Source organism: Ptychodera flava, chromosome 20 (assembly GCF_041260155.1).
Source record: "Ptychodera flava strain L36383 chromosome 20, AS_Pfla_20210202, whole genome shotgun sequence".
Lineage (NCBI taxonomy): Eukaryota > Metazoa > Hemichordata > Enteropneusta > Ptychoderidae > Ptychodera > Ptychodera flava.
In genome coordinates, this window is record NC_091947.1 from 20,479,502 (window position 1) to 20,497,114 (window position 17,613).

General features: G+C 39.2%; 1 long non-coding RNA gene across 2 annotated transcripts; it reads left to right on the forward strand.

Annotated features, from left to right (window-relative positions):
* The first annotated feature begins 1,695 nt into the window (after positions 1 to 1,695).
* Positions 1,696 to 13,333, forward strand: LOC139120276 (uncharacterized). 2 transcript variants are annotated; one of them, XR_011549066.1, is made up of 4 exons: positions 1,731 to 1,851; positions 2,642 to 2,884; positions 11,259 to 11,435; positions 12,439 to 13,333. It is a non-coding gene; the product is annotated as an uncharacterized lncRNA (long non-coding RNA). The 2 variants fall into 2 exon arrangements; XR_011549067.1 differs by lacking the exon at positions 2,642 to 2,884 and having other exon boundaries at positions 1,696 to 1,851.
* The last annotated feature ends 4,280 nt before the right edge of the window (positions 13,334 to 17,613 follow it).

Consider the following 17,613-nt stretch of genomic DNA (forward strand, 5'->3'; position numbering starts at 1 on the left):
GGCAAGCATTGTGGGCAAAACACACGCATAACAACGCATATTTCTCTACAATACGCAATGCTATTTTTTTGATTAACGAACCTGAGTCCGGACAAACATTTAGTCGCCGACAAATGTGCGATGCATTACCTACACAGAGGCTGTGTTTGCGAGTTGTACATGAGACAGTATGATTTATTTAGGGAGTGGAAGAATAAAGAAAAGTAAACGTCTGAACATTAACAAATACAGCTTTAAATAGATCTTTGTTGTTTTACACAATTGTTTTCCTGTGCAGATAACGATGCTGGGTCCCCTTTTGTCGCCTGTGCATGTTATTGACATGTTTTACTCAAAGGGTGTGTTATAATTAACTTTTCATCATTGTATGCAATGACTCAGCAGTAATTCTAGAATGGCTAATTGCCCATGGTTATGTGTAGCATGCTGTAAACAGCTAGAATTAAATTTCGAGTGAAGGGTTTAATTTTTCGTACGTCGGACATGGTATCAGCAAGAATTAAGTAGGAAATGAAATACTTTAGCTTTAGACTAGCTTGTACAACACGGCGGAAAAAAAAGTGTTTTAAAAACCTTGAACACCTCGCTCTTTTAGATTTTGCTGAGTCATTTAAAGTTAAAGTTTGCTTAAAAAGAAAAATAATGTAAAATGACGTTTGAAGGGTATATTTGGTTGACATATTGGTAGCTATACCCGTGCTGCAATATATGTTTATTCTTGTCCTGTAATGGGGTCGAATTTTGACTGTGATGTCTCAGTGAAAAGTAAATAAAGCGGAGCCCAAACTTTGATACATGGGCGGGTGTTCTTTGTGTTATGGGTCCCAAAGCTTTCGTAAACTGTGGCTGAGAATGTTGAAACAAAATCAAAACAAGAAAACTAACAAAAACCCAAAATACTACCGCGTCCGAAGTCCACTGTCAATATTTCTGGCAAACGCTTCACCAGACCTTCAAAATGGTCAAACCCTAGTCAGTTTGTGCACAAATGTGTCAAGCAGACAGCTTGGAGAAATGGAACAGCAAGCGGTCTTGCACATGACTGACAGTTATTTCGTGTATTTGCTAACGTTCTCAGCAAATGTGAGTCATTAGTGTAATAAAAATTACACAAGATTAAATTCAAACAAGCTTTTAAAGATGTACATGGATGTTTATATCCGCGGCCTAAATGTGGCCCAAGAACAAGATATCTGGCCTGGGGTTGACTCATAGGGACAGTCAGGGAAGCTGTTCGTGAAAAAATGGTGTTCGAAAGCGGTTCGGTAGGGTAGGACAGATACTTTATTCTACCAGTGGGCCGGGAAGAAGGTTCTGTCTGTGGGTGAGGGAAACATCTTGTTTTAATTTCACAGTGGACGGCAAAGGTTAGTCAAAGTTTAATGTGGACGAAATTTCAGTCCAAAGTACAAACATCTCTACAAACCTCAAAGATGGCACACGCGTTAGTGGGGAGGAAAAATTATGCGTTGATGAGAGGACAGTAGGGGCCGGGATATCCTATTGGAGAGGGGAGTTCTTGTGCAGGGTAGAGCGTCACTGGGGAGTTTTGAGAATAGGGGGGAAATATTTGGTAGGAGGGGAAGCTTTTTGAAATTCGTGGTGGGAGGCGATTGTGAACAGCGTTCACTTTCCCCGCCAATTATTACCGGCATTTATGCCTTGAACAGCAAGCTACAATACAGCGCAGCTGCTCATCTTGTGACCTAATTCCGCTGACTCATGTTGGTTATACAAAGCGTGATTACGTAACCATCGTAACCGCATGAAATGCTGGCGTCTTTACTCGAAGTGTGCCCAATATATAGGACACACGACACAACGGGTCTGTTCTTTCTCTGTTTGTGCGAGGTAAGTTTTTTTGAAAGAGTTCCCTAAGGCCTCACCCCAATTTTTTTTTTCTTACGTAGGATAACCCTAACCCTAAATCTAAACCCCTCCAAAAGTTGTATTTGATGCGCTTTTTCCAAGGAAAGTCCGCGATTGAAGTGGTAATTTTTTTGTGGGGACCTAAAGGAACTCCTCGAAAACGAATATTCTGTGTTTATGTCGCATTAATTTTGATTTCTACCCAGAGCCTATGCACACTGTTAGTTGTCGGAGTCGGAGACTGGGAAAATGTTATTTCTTTCTCCGTTATTCCACGACGGGCGATTCAGACTTAATGGATGCCCTACACATTCTCTCACATAGATCTAATTTTGTCTAATTGACCAGAATATTCATGTATGCGAAGCGTATCGATGAGTGTTGTTCCAGCATGCAAATCTGGAATGAAGATCGTTGTACGACATGCATATATCGTGATGCACTGGCCGCTTTGCCCAGCAAAATGTCGAACCCTAGTTTTTATTGAGCTCGATGTAAATTTGTGATTCGACAAATGGTATATTGTTTTTATTGGAGACCGACTTTCGATGGAAGCGGGGAAATTTATACAGTTTGTCGACTGTCGGTCCCCAGTGCTGGCCTCGAGAACAGCCTAAAGACGCATGTACTATAGTTTGAATCAAAGTGAGGGGGGTTGAAAAATCCTTCCTTTCTCCACTTACACACGGTCTCGGAAAGTGTGAGGCCCGTGTTGGAGGGACTTTGCGTGAGGATAACATCTGAAAACATCCACATCATCACATTATCTCAGAGCATATGGGGCATGGATATCATTCGCACAGGGCGTGATCCCGAACAGACTGTGATTTGCATGTAAATTAGTGAAAGTACGAGGCGATACTCGGGGCAACCCTATTACGACCTTGCTACAAACCGCAACCACTTTCCACAACGTGGACAGACGACAAAAGGTGATTCCCGACAAAAGTTCGAAACCTGCGTCCACCTCATCACCAACGGGAAATAATATTTCTAGTTCGAGCACAGAAAGGAGGTACGTAGATCACACTCACGTTCGTCAATTGTCCTCTAATTTGATATTTGAAGGTACATAGTGGTGGATGATGTTGGTGGCACTCTCGACGTGGTCGATCATGTTGCATCATTACCCAATGACACGCATACTTGACACGCATGGCGTATGGTACCTAATAAGGTGGCCTACGAATGCAGCTCGTGCAGTTTATTACTCTATGTTCCAGGCTATTTTGGCCTTCACCTTGATCTGCAATCTTAAACTGATAGCCGTTTGTAATACGTGTTCCTGGACCGCTGCCCACAGTCGGTAGAACGAAATTCTCAAGGCCGTCTTTGTTAAATAAAATAGAACTTTATCGATTCTCTATAAAGGTCAATGTACGTTTAATTTATTCCGCCGATTAACGCTGCGCGAAATCACAAAGAGAATCAATATTCTCCTTGTCTGTGGCGAAATGATATTTTGAGCTATCATTTTCTTATCGCCACGTCCGCTGATATATCTTTTGACCCTGTTCACAAACTGCAAACGCTTGTTGACGCGGCGCGCCAAAACACGTACCTTTCCATTGTTACGCCGATGCTGTTTGCAGCTGTGTTTGTGAAATAACTTCTTTTGTTTAAATTCGGTATGCAATACCTCAATTTTACATGATTGTACTATGTACAGAGAGTTATGACATTAGCTATATATAATTTAATATATATATATATATATATATATATATATATATACATGTATATATATGGTCATACATACATACATACATACATACATACATACATATATATGGTCATACATACATACATACATACATACATACATACATACATACATACATACATACATACATACAGGGTGCGTTTGTTTATGCAAGGTTAATGCATAGTCCCTCCACTGTGGTTAATGCATGTTCCTAGTCCTATAAAATTTTGCGACAATATAAAAATGAGCAAATTACAAACACTTGCAGGTGTCAATCAGATATCTACAAATCCGAAAGCAACCCTTCATCACAGAGCCATAAGGCATTGTCAGTCACAGCAAGAGTGTAAAAAGTTAATATATTTATTATTATTATTATTATTATTTTGATAAAATATTAAATATTTCTGTCATTATTGCACTTACACAAGTACCCTGCTGCACTTGAATATTTAATGATGGTCAGTTTCCATACCAAATTCGGGCAGTTTTTACAGAACCTGTTATTAAAACATTTATGATTCTGACTATTCTTGATAAAAAATATAATATTTTTGTCATTATTGTATTCTTACAAAAGTACCCTACAACAGTATTTATGCCAAATTCACGCTGTTGTAGCGCAGATCCTCAGAAATATGGTCAATATGGTTACACTGCAGCAGCATGCGCGGTCACAGTACTGCCTCGGCAGACTCTCTAAACAATAAATAATATTATTTACAATAATGACAAAAATATCAGAGAAGATTAGTTACACTAGATTTATCAATAACAAGGTCTGTACTACAAATGCACGACTTTGGCACGGAAACTGATCATCATTTAAGATTCGAGTGCGGTAGGGCACTTGTGTAAGTATACAATGATGACAAAAATATTTAATTTTTGTCAACAGTATTCATAATCAGTAATTTATTAATGTTTTGTACACTCTTGATATGACTGGTTGCGCCCCATGGCCCTTTGCCTTGTCGTTCACTTCTCATTCGAATGAACATGTGTAAGAATTAAACGATTACAGGATTCATGCAAAGGCTTCTTCGGTCAAAATTTAAAAAAAAATGTGTGCTACCTGTTACACAATTCAGAAAAAAATGGAGTACGTCGACAGGAAACTTTTTGCATTTTTTTTCATCCTGTGACCCAAAGAATGTGGAAGGCCGATTCCCTTTTTTGAAATGCTGTTTCGGAAATGTTTATTTGGCGTCTGCATGAATTTGAATACGCCAGGTCCGCAAAAAGCGCTAGAGTATTATTTGTTAGTCTTGTCTAAAACCGGACATTTGACGACAGATACACCAGACAACTTGAACACGCCGGGGCGGTCTTTTCCTGTATAAGCGGACACACATCTGTTTACCGTGTTGTAATCAGCAACATCCATAGTTGACCGAGGACTTTACTCTACGAAGCTTAGGTACTCCATCAAAAAGACAGGTACATCAAATTCCGATATTGGTTGGCCTTTGGGGATGACATCAGTTTTGATAGCTCAAAGGTGGCACAAAAGTTTAATGACTTCTTTACATCAGTTGCATCTTCATTACTTCATAAATTACCTGTAAGCAAAGGCCGTTTTGGTCGCAAACATGTTCAAGATTTTTACTCTAAACAAAATGCTTCTCAGAATTCTTTTGGGTTATCTGTAGTCGATGAGACTGTTATAACTGATATTATCGGTAAAATTGGTAAGAACAAAGCAGCTGGTTTAGACGGCCTTCCCGCTAGATTTGTAATCGATGGAGCTCAACAAATCAGTGCTCCACTTACACACATTATAAACCTGTCTATTCATCATGGAGAAGTGCCATCTGAACTTAAACGTGCTAGAGTGATACCTCTTCACAAAAAAGGAGATAAGACCTTTGAAGGAAATTATCGTCCAGTCTCAATTTTGAGTGTGGTCTCCAAAGTTTTAGAAAGAGTAGTTTACAATCAATTTGAACAATATCTTCAGAAGTTTGACATTTTGTATGAATTTCAATCTGGTTTTCGACCTGGGTTTTCTACGGACACCTGTCTGATCCACCTTACTGACTATATTAGGTCAAATATGGATAAAGGGGAGCTAACAGGCATGGTTTTGATAGATCTTCAGAAAGCCTTTGATACGGTTGACCATGCAATACTGTTGGAAAAGCTTGATGCATGTGGCATGAATAAAGAGTCAGTACGGTGGTTCAAGTCATATCTGTCTGGTAGAACTCAGGCCGTGAACGTGAACGGTACTCTTTCTAATAATAACTCAGTTGATTGTGGAGTACCGCAAGGCTCTATACTGGGGCCTTTACTTTTTTCAATGTATGTAAACGATATGCAATCAGCAGTGTCATGCAAACTGCTCTTATATGCTGATGATTCAGCTCTTCTTGTGTCTGGCAGAGATGTTGAACATATTCAAACAAAACTTAGTAAGGAATTGGGTTATCTCAATGAATGGCTTGTTAATAAATTGTCTCTTCATGTCGGTAAAACAGAATCTATCCTGTTTGGTTCTAGTCGAAAATTAAAACAGTGTTCGGAAATGCAGGTTCTGTGTGGGGATGTCAACATCGCTGCAAAACAGTGTGTGCAATATCTTGGTACTGACTTGGATCAATCCTTGTCTGGTGAAACAGTAGCATCTAAGGTTATTAAAAAGACATGTTCTGTCTCAAGTTTTTATATCGTAATAAGAAGTTTTTAGATTTTCATACGAGAAAACTGTTGGCTAACTGTTTGATACAATGCCATTTTGATTATGCAAGCTCTTACTGGTATAGTGCCTTGACTTTAAAAAGCAAACAAAAACTTCAAACTTCCCAAAATAAAGTTATACGGTTTGCCTTGGTATGTCAGCAAGAGCACACCTTGAATCGGTTCACTTCAAACAAATGGGATGGCTACCTGTTAGCCACAGAGTCGCATATATAAAACTCAATCATGTTCATAGAGTTACATTAGGATTAGCACCGAAATATTTGTCTGATAATTTTGTTTTTAACAGTCATGTCCATAGAACGAGATCCGGACCCTATTCTATTTTTATTCAAGGTGGGGCTCGGTTTTATCAGAATAGTTTTGTATATACAGCTAGTGTTGAATGGAACAAAGTTCCAAGAAATATACAGATTATTATTTCAAATTATCTGTTTAAAAGAAAGTTAAAGAAGTATTTTATGAAAGCAATGATTCAACTTGAGACAAAATGATGTTGTTTTTACCTTCTCGTGTCTATTTATAGACAGAGAAGGTATTAGAGTTGAAAACCAGTATGCTGGTGTCAACTACTTCCGTCTGTCAATACTTCCGTCTGTCAAGATCCGTTGACGTTATGCCATTGTGATGGGTCATATCATAAACTGGTGGGGGTGTTCATGGTTCAGGTTGAGGTGTAGGAGAACGATTTTGAGCTGTGACAAAAATCAAAAGGGACTTAGCGGCATAGCCACAGTGTTACATGTAAGCCTTTCTCCAAGGTTCTTAGTTGACTACGATCTATTACAGACTACTGAGCTGACGTTAGGGGTACTCACTTTGTGTTTGCTCACTCTGTGTGCGCTAGTGTTTGGTACTGAGTTGCGTGGATATCCCCTCATGGCCTCACGTGATATGGGCCTGTTGCATAATCTGCAGATGATCATATGCCTCTGAGTCTGAAAACGGTCATTGTGTAAGCCTGTCGGCATTTTCCTTGCATTTTTTCTCATTTAATTTTGCAAAATATCGGCGAGTACCTCAATATTTCAAGATAACTCTTTCTTCCCAATCGTTTCCTGGAGTTTCAGAGTCATATGAACGAAAATGAGTGAAAGTTTTAGACAGGAAAATCGGACGTCGGCCATGTTCAATGTTTACAGTACAATCAGAAGTTTATGTGGAGGAAATAACTAACAAACACTATCATGATGCCCGCCCTCTAGAGGCAGCCTTCCTATATGAAGTACAACATTTGATGCTTGTGGAAAGCTTGACCACACAAAGGAGCATTTTAACTTTTAGAAAATGACAAATTGAATAAGAAGGTATTCTGAAAATGTCAAATACTGAGGAAAAATGCGCAAATATTCAAAATAAACAGGTTAACTGACTGGTCAGCTATAAAAAACAATGAAAATGTTTATGATCAAAAGTTTTTGAGATGCGCACATTTTAACAAATACAGAAATTATAACATTATAAATATAAGACCAAACTTTTTTCAGGGATGGGACAGGTTGGAAATGAGGGGTGAGAGACAAAGGCACTCCTATTGCTGCATGTGGATGCAGCCACACCATTTCATTTACAGCATACTTATTCACTGTGTTGTGTTCAAGTTCCATATTGTACTGACTGTCATACAAGGATAACATAAGCAAATCAAATCAAATTAGAAAAGGATCAATGCTGTTGTGTGGATTTTGCTGAACATGGCTGATTTTAATATTTCGCCCTACATATTTGGTATCCAGCAAAGGCATATTTTGATGTAAAGTCAAAATTAACACTACATTGCTGACAATATATGTTACCGTTTCTGCATGAACTTTCTTTTTTAATTATAGATATTAGTACTTCGAACAGATTAACAGTTATCGTGATGTCAACCCATTATTTACATCAAAAGACTGTAATTCTGCCAATTTTTTTTGTTTTTCAGTCATTTTATAAATTTTGCACTGCACAAGATGATTGAACAAATTGCAATGTTTGAATTTGTAAACTCAAAGAATAAAAATCCTTTGGTCACAGATTAAATTATTTTTGAAAAGAAATTTACTCTTAAACACTTTTAGCATATATTCTTTACACGGTCATGTATTTCAAGGAAAATATGCCTATTAAAAACAGTAATTTCTTCACTTTCAATTTTTTTCAATACTATGACAATTATCAGCCATGAGGTTTTACAAACACAAGACCAGATAAGCGTTTTCATCATTTCCACAGGACTCTTTGGAAAATCCATTAAAAACAGTTAAAAGTGACTTAAAATGATCACTTGGTATACATTTAATTTACAGATGCCAGGTTGTGTATTTCACATGCACTCAGGTCAGTAGGGAAGTGCGTCATTACTGTTGGAGTATTCTTATTTCTGAATTATTTAACTTTTTTCCACATTGAACTATCTTTAGGCAGTTTATACTGTAGCTTAGAATTTTTTTGATTGATGTATTTAATCATCTTTTGGGTTCTTTGGGTCCATATCCCACCTCATGCCCCTACATCATCAACTATTTACCAACAACTCCATGCCAACAACCAATTACCTGACCTGGCCACACATTAGAGAAGGTACAGCGTCATTGACGGTATTTTATTATTGTTGTCTTGCCGATTGCTTGTGATTTTTATTTCGTGGACCGCAGGGAAATAAGTTTTTAACTTTTCTGTGTATCCCAGCACTTCTGTCTTTGTCTTTTTTCTTGTTTGTTCTGTATGGTTATTTTTTAAGTGCTAAATCAATCAATCAATCAATCAATCAATCAAAGACTTTGAATCAAATAGTGTAAACTGAAAGCTTTCAGCATGAGTGTTAACTTGGCTATGAACTTTCCCCAAGTATAAGTCACGGGGTCGGAAGGTTATTAGGCTATCCTCGGTCAGTTTCTGTCATATGGAAGATTTTATACCGATTACACGCCCCATGATGCGAAGGGTATTTTAATTTTGCACTTGTTTGTCATATTGCTGCTTTTCCCCATTCAGATTCAGTTTCGATTTTACAGAAGGTGATCTTCAGTGCCCCACACTGTACACGTTTTCCCCCTACCAGGAAACCCACTATTCTGCGGTGGGCCGTTTAATGTCTTCCCAATCAGTGCCCAATTCGAGCTGAAATTCAACATTTTTGCATCTTGAAACTGCAAAGGCTGGTTTAAATATGGGAAACTTTCAATCCAGTTCAGGATTCAGTGAATTTGGTTGGATGTTGGTAAAAGCCGAAAAGCCGGGGTGTTCAATTAGGGAAATGTCAGGATACAAAGGTCAATTAGAGGTCATGAAAGGCACCTGATATAAAGGCGACGTCTTGGCGGACTCGATTTATTCCCAAACAATTTTGTATTTAGTGCATTTACTTTGAAGGGAGGGGGTCGACGGTCATATGGGACCCATGCGACCAATATAAACACTGTATCCATGGTACTTTGGCGACCGATGAAAGTTAAAAGATGTTATATCATAATGTACATCGTAAGATTTAAATGTTGCGGCTATGCTGACGTCATGTACCTAGATGTCGTGTGTTAAATAAATTGTTTGTAAACAAGAAAGTCGCACAGGCGCAGTTCCGACGGGTCCCACCCCATTTACTTATAAATGGGATTTAATTTTGAATACTAGTATTTCATTTTCCGTGAATTCTTGGAGCTAACCACCTGGAGAGTATTTACAACACAAAGCTACTGATTTTAGAGTATGTCGATATTGTAGTCGCAGTTCTATGCTGTCGTCGATAAATTTATATTGCAATTTTGTTTGTTTGTTGCTCAGTTAATATGCTGAAACTGACAGCGATATGCCCACTTTTCGGCATCGTCCGGTCCGCACGGCTTGGTTATGCCGGCGTATCGCAGTGATTTCGAGGGAAGATCTCTGCCTTAAAAAGACATCCTCGGCCAGCGAAGTTGCCACTTCGGATAAAATTTGCATAGCTTTTAAAGTAACCTAAATATCCATTTTTTATTCGTGCAGGGTATGTTCCAAGCTGATAGTGATCACATTCGTCATAGCCGGCCACGGGTCTGTCGTTTTAACCCGGCCATCCCTATCTTATCAACGTTACTCCCAAACTGTCATCCTGAAAATAGATTGTTTTCAAGGGAAATATTTATGTTGTTGTGATATTTCCTGATCAAAGTATTATTTAACCAAATTATTCACGGAGTTGTTGACAATGGTCGGATCTAGCCATATCTACTACATGTGACCCTGTCCTTTGGGAAGAATAGGGTTCAAGTCCGTCGTCCCTATTATCACACGGTCCGTCCACATACTGTGACCGTGATTGTCTTCAAACCACTTCAGAAGGTGAACGCCGCGGTCGGTGTCCCCATGCCCCGCCATATGACCCTTGACCTGCACGAACAGAAACACGAGTGCGGCTTCGCATTGTATGCAAAAATTTCAACCCAGCTGTTGAGTATTCTGTGTCCGTGACTCATGTGTTGACCCACTTGTTGTGCTGGCGCTCCAACCCAGACTTCCTCTAGTCTTATCTCAAAATCGTTGCCTCTACCTTGGCGCAGTAGACCTGCTAGTTCGGAGACAGTGTTTCGGTAACCAATTAACATTCTTGCGGTTGAGGTAAATACCTTATCCCTTTTGAGTTTTAGTCTTCCGTACATGTCACAGGCCACTGAACAGACTGAACGACTTCTCCGTGTTGTTATCGTTGTCGCAACTTTGGGTTATGAACAACCCAACAAAAGTATGTATGGTCTGACTGCATTCTAATGCCAGTCTCGCCGCTGCACGTTGTAAGCTACAAAGACATATTACTACGTGTCCAAGCTATGTGAGCAACACAAGGGGCGAATATTGGTGTCAGAGGACCCATATATGATTCCGGGATACGGTCATCAAGGAGACTGAGCATTGAATCCCCAGTGCCTATGGAAAACATGCCCAGTATAACTATAAACAACTTCATTGTATGTTTCTATTCTGGTCACTAACTTTACTTCGTCGCAAACTTGTTTTGTTGTTTTTGTAGGTTAACGCTCACGCTGTTTTGACAAGTCCACTGGTAAATTGAAGGAAAGTTGCCGCGTTATCGAGTCCATCCCACACATCGGTCAGACAGCCATCACGCCTTGGATCTCCCACCCGGTTCACTTTCTCGACAGAACGCCATGCATCTGCCTAAGGAATCAGACAGCAAGAACGCCAGGTCAGTATCAACTCTGTCATGGTGAATGGGAGAGAGGGGTGGGGCGGGTTGGGTGGGATTTAGATGATGTGTTGTTGTTGTTTGTCCGTAAGGTTTGTAAGGCAGTTTCTCAGCGGTCGAGAGAGCGGTTTTGTTTACAGAAGAAATTTAAAAAAATGAAAAGCCTCCTCTTGGGACAATACAGTATGCAGTAAGAGGCTAATACAATGCTCTGTATATCATATTTATCATAAGCTACCATGTTTTACACGATAATTATTCTGAAATGTATTTATTGGCTTGTTTCCAAGGGAAAACCCGGCAATGTCTGAGACTTTGTTTGTTTGAATAGTAACTGTTGTTACAATGAAATTGCTCTCGTGTATCCGTTATGAACAGTCGTTGAGAGACTTTTCTTGTTCGACAGTATTATTTGAATACAATGGCCTTTTTACATCGCGTTGTATTGATCAGACGGGAAGGACGTTGACAGGAGAGCTAAAAATAAATTAATGTTCAGCATATGTATGGCTGTATAGAGTTCCTTTGCATAGCAGTGACCGCATCAGCCGGCAAAATTCCAAACATCTAAAGGGTACCTCGACAAAACGAATAGAAGTTTGTCATTGTATGAAAAGCTCGTGTCAGAGTCGGCTATAGTTCGATTTGTAATAATTCTGTTCGCAACCCCCACCCCCCCCCTAAAATATAATGAAACAGGTCACCTTTTATGTCATATAAACCAGGGGTAGTTCATAATCACGGTAGTATCATTTTCAGCGCTGAAAATGATACTACCGTGATTATGAACTACCCCAGTGATTACCATGCCTGGTAAAAATCTATCACTGTGCAATGAAGAAAGTCGCACAGGCGCAGTTCCTACGACCAAAACAAAGGTGTTCAAAACTGTAGTTCGGTATGCGAGTTGGTTAAAGTAAGCTGGTACTCGAAACGTGTGATTGCTTGTGTATTCCAGCTTATTAATGAATTGTTTTCCCGTTTCTTTGTGCTTATCCGACAGTGCAAGGTCATTGGCGAATAGTGGGGACAACCGTCAAAACTACGACACGAACGCACAGGAGAGACCGAACAGTGCAGTGCGCCATCACCCGATGACGAGGAGGCGCGAGCAGAGAGCCGCAGTTGTCGCGAGGAACGACGCGAATGGCGAGGCGGGAAGAAGTGAACATCACAATGACAGCAACAGGCGATCAGACGACCAGAATCCCGAAGTGTGGGGGACATTTAGGAGTCGGCAAAATCTCATCGACTTGCATCTACGATGATCCTTTTCTGTGTTGTGGAAACTTTCCTATCAAGACAGTATGTGTTTCTGAACTACTAGTATTCTACAAAACTTGCCGAGCTCTTTCTAGCAGATAAGGGTTTTTGCGAAACCCCTGTTTTTATTAACGTGTACATACAACTTATTATCTTAACTGGTGAAGTGCAATTTTCACGTCTTGAGCAACAGGGACCTTACGTGACTTCAATTTCAGCCTTACAAAAAGCTAGTCCGCGGCTTTTCTTACTCGTGAGTTCTATAAACGAGTTTCTTGCAAAATCTGGGGTTTAAAAAGCCAATCGGTGATTCTTGTGAAGTGTCCATTAGAGTTATGCGGTGAATGGTGGCGCACTTCGTATAAAGGACTCTGTTTGCAAAAGAAGGAAGGTGTATATAAACGAAAGTATTTTAACAACAGCAAAAGAGGGCAACGTTATACAAAGTGGGAACTTTGGTGGTGGGGGGGGGGGGGGGGGGTGTTGCTTTCCTAGCTTTATGTATATTTTCAGTTACTTGTCTCAAAGTTTGTTGTAAAGTTTTCTCTTGTCCTTTTAAGTTTTATCATGCAAATTTTATCAAAGCTGCAAATTCTGAAATAAAGAAAATTTAATGTCTGAAATATACCATTTAATTAATTAAAGTCCGTGCTTGCGTGTCTGGTGTCTGGTGTTCAACATTTCGGGGCCTGATTTACATGAAGACGGTGGGTTATTTCACCGAGTGTTGCATCAGTCCATTCTCATGGCAATAGTTGCACAGCTTCGCTAACAGCTGCCATTACCAGTGCTGAACTATTCCCAACAGGCTGCGTTGGAAAAGATGCCGATGGAATTTTCATTTAAGTTAATTCTCACATCGTGACTTGCAGATATTTATCACGCATTCTCTCCAACCTTTTGAGTCCGTTTATTTTTTCAGTTTTATCAAGGCCCAAGGGGATGTGACGAGACGACTTGACGCCTTCTCTCCTCACCCCTCTCTCTTCCGCTCTCTCTCCTCTCTCTCTCTCTCTCTCTCTCTCTCTCTCTCCTCCTCTCTCTCTCTCTCTCTCTCTCTCTCTCTCTCCCCAACACCAGCTCATGTTCGAACAGGTCAGTGACCCTTCGACATGATCGGTATGATTAATTTATCTTGACATCACAAACGTAGACTGGTTTGAGTCCCCGATACGTACAGAACTCCCCGTCAGTGAACATTTATAAAATATATAAGAAAGCGATGCCATAGTGTCCTCCAGAAAGATACCATAACGAGCTGGAAGTGAAGCCAATTCAATACATGTACAATGGTGTAGAGTACATTAACGGGACAAAGTCACACTTTTTCTTTTTTCGTAAGTTGTGTTTGATATGTCAGAAAGTAGTCTGTAACGTCTGACTTCTTGAAAATGCTGAAATACTTGTCATCAGTGCACAACCTGAACTCTGCTTGCTGCCTGACAAGATTAAACACTCAGTGAAACATTTTACGATCTGTACAAAACTCAAGTTCCGTGCACAACCCTCACCATGCATCACTGAGCATGCTCTGTTACATAAAGTTTGGACCTCATGCGAGCTTTTGTAAAAAAAATTATTTTGCGATGTCTTTCGTATAGATGAGGATAGCAGATAGCAACTTCTTCTAAAATTGTGACAATGTTTTTGTCATAGGAAAGGAAGTAGGTTAATGAAAATCCATGTTGTCTGGAGGTCACAAACAAAATCATCTGGTTGCATTCAGCAAAGGGGTAATTTTTGACGCTTTTGCATTTGTGTACCGTCGTTATTTGTACCTAGAGTGACTTTATGCAAGTATTCCAAGTTTTCTTGATATCACAAAAGACAGGTCAAAAAAGAACGACTTTGTCCCGGTGACAGTACCATATCTACGGTGGCCCCTACACGCCACGGAACTCTATTACTTTTGAATATAAACTCTAATTTTTCTTGACAATATCTTTAATATTTGTAGAGATTTTATTTCTCCACCGCAAACTTTTAATTTTGTACGGGCAACTTATCTTAACATTATCTTAACTTTAACTTCTCGAAAGTAGTTTTAGTTTTAACATAAAGAAAATATGTTTCTCAAAAGTATTTTTTATTTTGTAAAACAAACGTAAATTTTTTCAAGATAACAGACTCCCCTACACGTCATGGAAATTTATTACTTTTGAACATAAACTCATATTTCTTGACAATATATTTAATATTTGTAAGAAATTTTATTTCTCCACAGCAAACTTTTATTTCTGAACGGGGAAACTTTATTTTTGGGGTAAACTGTTTTTAAAAACTTTTAACAAAAAAACTTTAACTTTTAAAAAATAACTTTAACTTTGAACAAAATATTTGTTTCTCAAAAGCGTTTTTTATTCGAAAAGAAGTAAAAATTGTTCACAGCAAGAGTTTAAGATTTTTGCTGAGCGCGAACTGAGTTACTTAAATGACATAACCTTATGTTTTTAGAGCAGAAAACTTAAATTCTTAAAGAAAAGTTTTATTTTTCCAAGAGTAAAATTAATTTCTTTATGGAAAAAAGATTTTCTCAGAGCAGCAAATTGAAATACAGAGAATGAAACTTTTTTCTCAATGGAGAGAAATTATTTCTGAAGAAAACAAAACTAATTCCTTCAAGATATATTTTCTACATATGAGTGTGGTTTAAGAATTTGGTAAAACTGAACTGAGAAAGAACGAAAAAGGGATGGAAAAGTCAAACTTACTTTTCTTCAGAGCGAAATTTATTTCTGAGAGGAGAAATATTTCATGTGAGGGCGCAATTACCTATAATGCATAGCAAACTCTTTCTAGCGAGAGTAAACATATTTTTGGGAAGAGTAAAACATTTTTCCGACGAGCAAACTTTATTTTAACGGCGGCGGAAGTTAAAGTATCCCACCATGCAACACCCAAGTTGATGACCCAGAGTCTCCGAGACAACCATGACTGACTTCATCGGCGATACAGGCACGCTAGCCCGGCCCTAGCTGCAGTACAGTACCTCGAGGCTGGGTATTTGGGTCGGACGGTTTGCCGTACTGTACTGCAGCTAGCCCGGCCCTACCCTGCCTGCGTACGATGCTGTGTGTTGGGGCCGTATAACGCCGGGAACACACAGCATCGTACGCAGGGCTATGGGCACGGGCACGCAAACTAGTCGGTTCAACAGTTGCCACTTGTCTGAGTCCCCGAAGAACGGTTTTGTGTTTGAGTGATTCGTCCTGACTGCAGACGTTGTGCGACGGGATGGACCGACCGCATTGGGTTCCTTCATGCAGAGCTAATGAAGAACCCCAATGCTGTCCCGTCGCACACCGTCTGCCGTCAGGACGAATCACTCAAATATAAAACCGTTCACCGGGGACTCAGACAAGTGGCAACTGACCGCGTGCCCGTAGCCCTGTGTACGATGTTGTGAGTTCCCGGCGTTATAGTATACGGCCCCAACACACAGCATCGTACGCAGGCAGGGTAGGGCCGGGCTGGCATGCCCGTATCGCCGATGAAGTCAGTCATGGTTGTCTCGGAGAGCAGATCGTCTATGTAGCCCACACGAACACGAACTGTCTGATACTGGCTACCAACTCGGAGACTCTGGGTCATCAAACTTAGGTGTTGCATGGTGGGATACTTTAACTTCCGCCGCCGTTAAAATAGTTTTGCTCGTCGGAAAAATGTTTTACTCTTCCCAAAAATATGTTTACTCTCGCTAGAAGAGTTTGCTATGCATTATAGGTAATTGCGCCCTCACATGAAATATTTCTCCTCTCAGAAATAAATTTCGCTCTGAAGAAAGGTAAGTTTGACTTTTCCATGCCTTTTTCGTTCTTTCTCAGTTCAGTTTTACCAAATTCTTAAACCACACTCATATGTAGAAAATATATCTTGAAGGAATTAGTTTTGTTGTCTTCAGAAAATAATTTCTCTCCATTGAGAAAAAAGTTTCATTCACTATATTTCAATTTGCTGCTCTGAGAAAATCTTTTTCCATAAAGAAATTAATTTTACTCTTGAAAAATAAAACTTTTCTTTAAGATTTTAAGTTTTCTGCTCTAAAAACATAAGGTTATGTCATTTAAGTAACTCAGTTCGCGCTCAGCAAAAATCTGAAACTTTGCTGTGAACAATTTTTACTTCTTTTCGAAATAAAAAACGTTTTTGAGAAACAAATATTTTGTTCAAAAGTTAAAGTTATTTTTAAAAGTTGAAGTTTTTTGGTTAAAGTTTTTAAAACAGTTTACCCCAAAAATAAAGTTTCCCCGTTCAGAAATAAAAGTTTGCTGTGGAGAAATAAAATTTCTTACAAATATTATATATATTGCCCAGAAATATGAGTTTATGTTCAAAAGTAATAATTTTCCATGACGTGTAGGGGAGTCTGTTATCTTGAAAAAAATTTACGTTTGTTTTACAAAATAAAAAATACTTTTGAGAAACATATTTTCTTTATTGTTAAACTAAAAGTACTTTCGAGAAGTTAAAGTTAAGATAATGTTAAGATAAAGTTGCCCGTACAAAATTAAAGTTTGCGGTGGAGAAATAAAATCTCTTACAAATATTAAAGATATTGTCAAAAAAATTAGAGTTTATATCCAAAGTAATAGAGTTCCGTGGTCGTGTGGGGCCACCGTACTATCAACACATCGACTTTGCGTGTTTTGTTAGTTTTACAGTGATTATTTCATTTTTGATGATTGAAAGATTGCGATTCAAATAGTAGCGACTCCCCAAAAGATGAGTTGGGCTGTTAATTTGTCAGATATTTGAAGTATTGTGATGTGCACGAGGATTGCTCATTGCGCGGAAAGCATCAAACCCCCGGGTGAAATAACGTAGCAGTTAAAAAAGTTACTCCATCTGTGACAACTGTCACGTTCATATTTTCTTATCCGGTCGCTAGGTGGCGTTCTCTGCTGTGTCTCTTTCT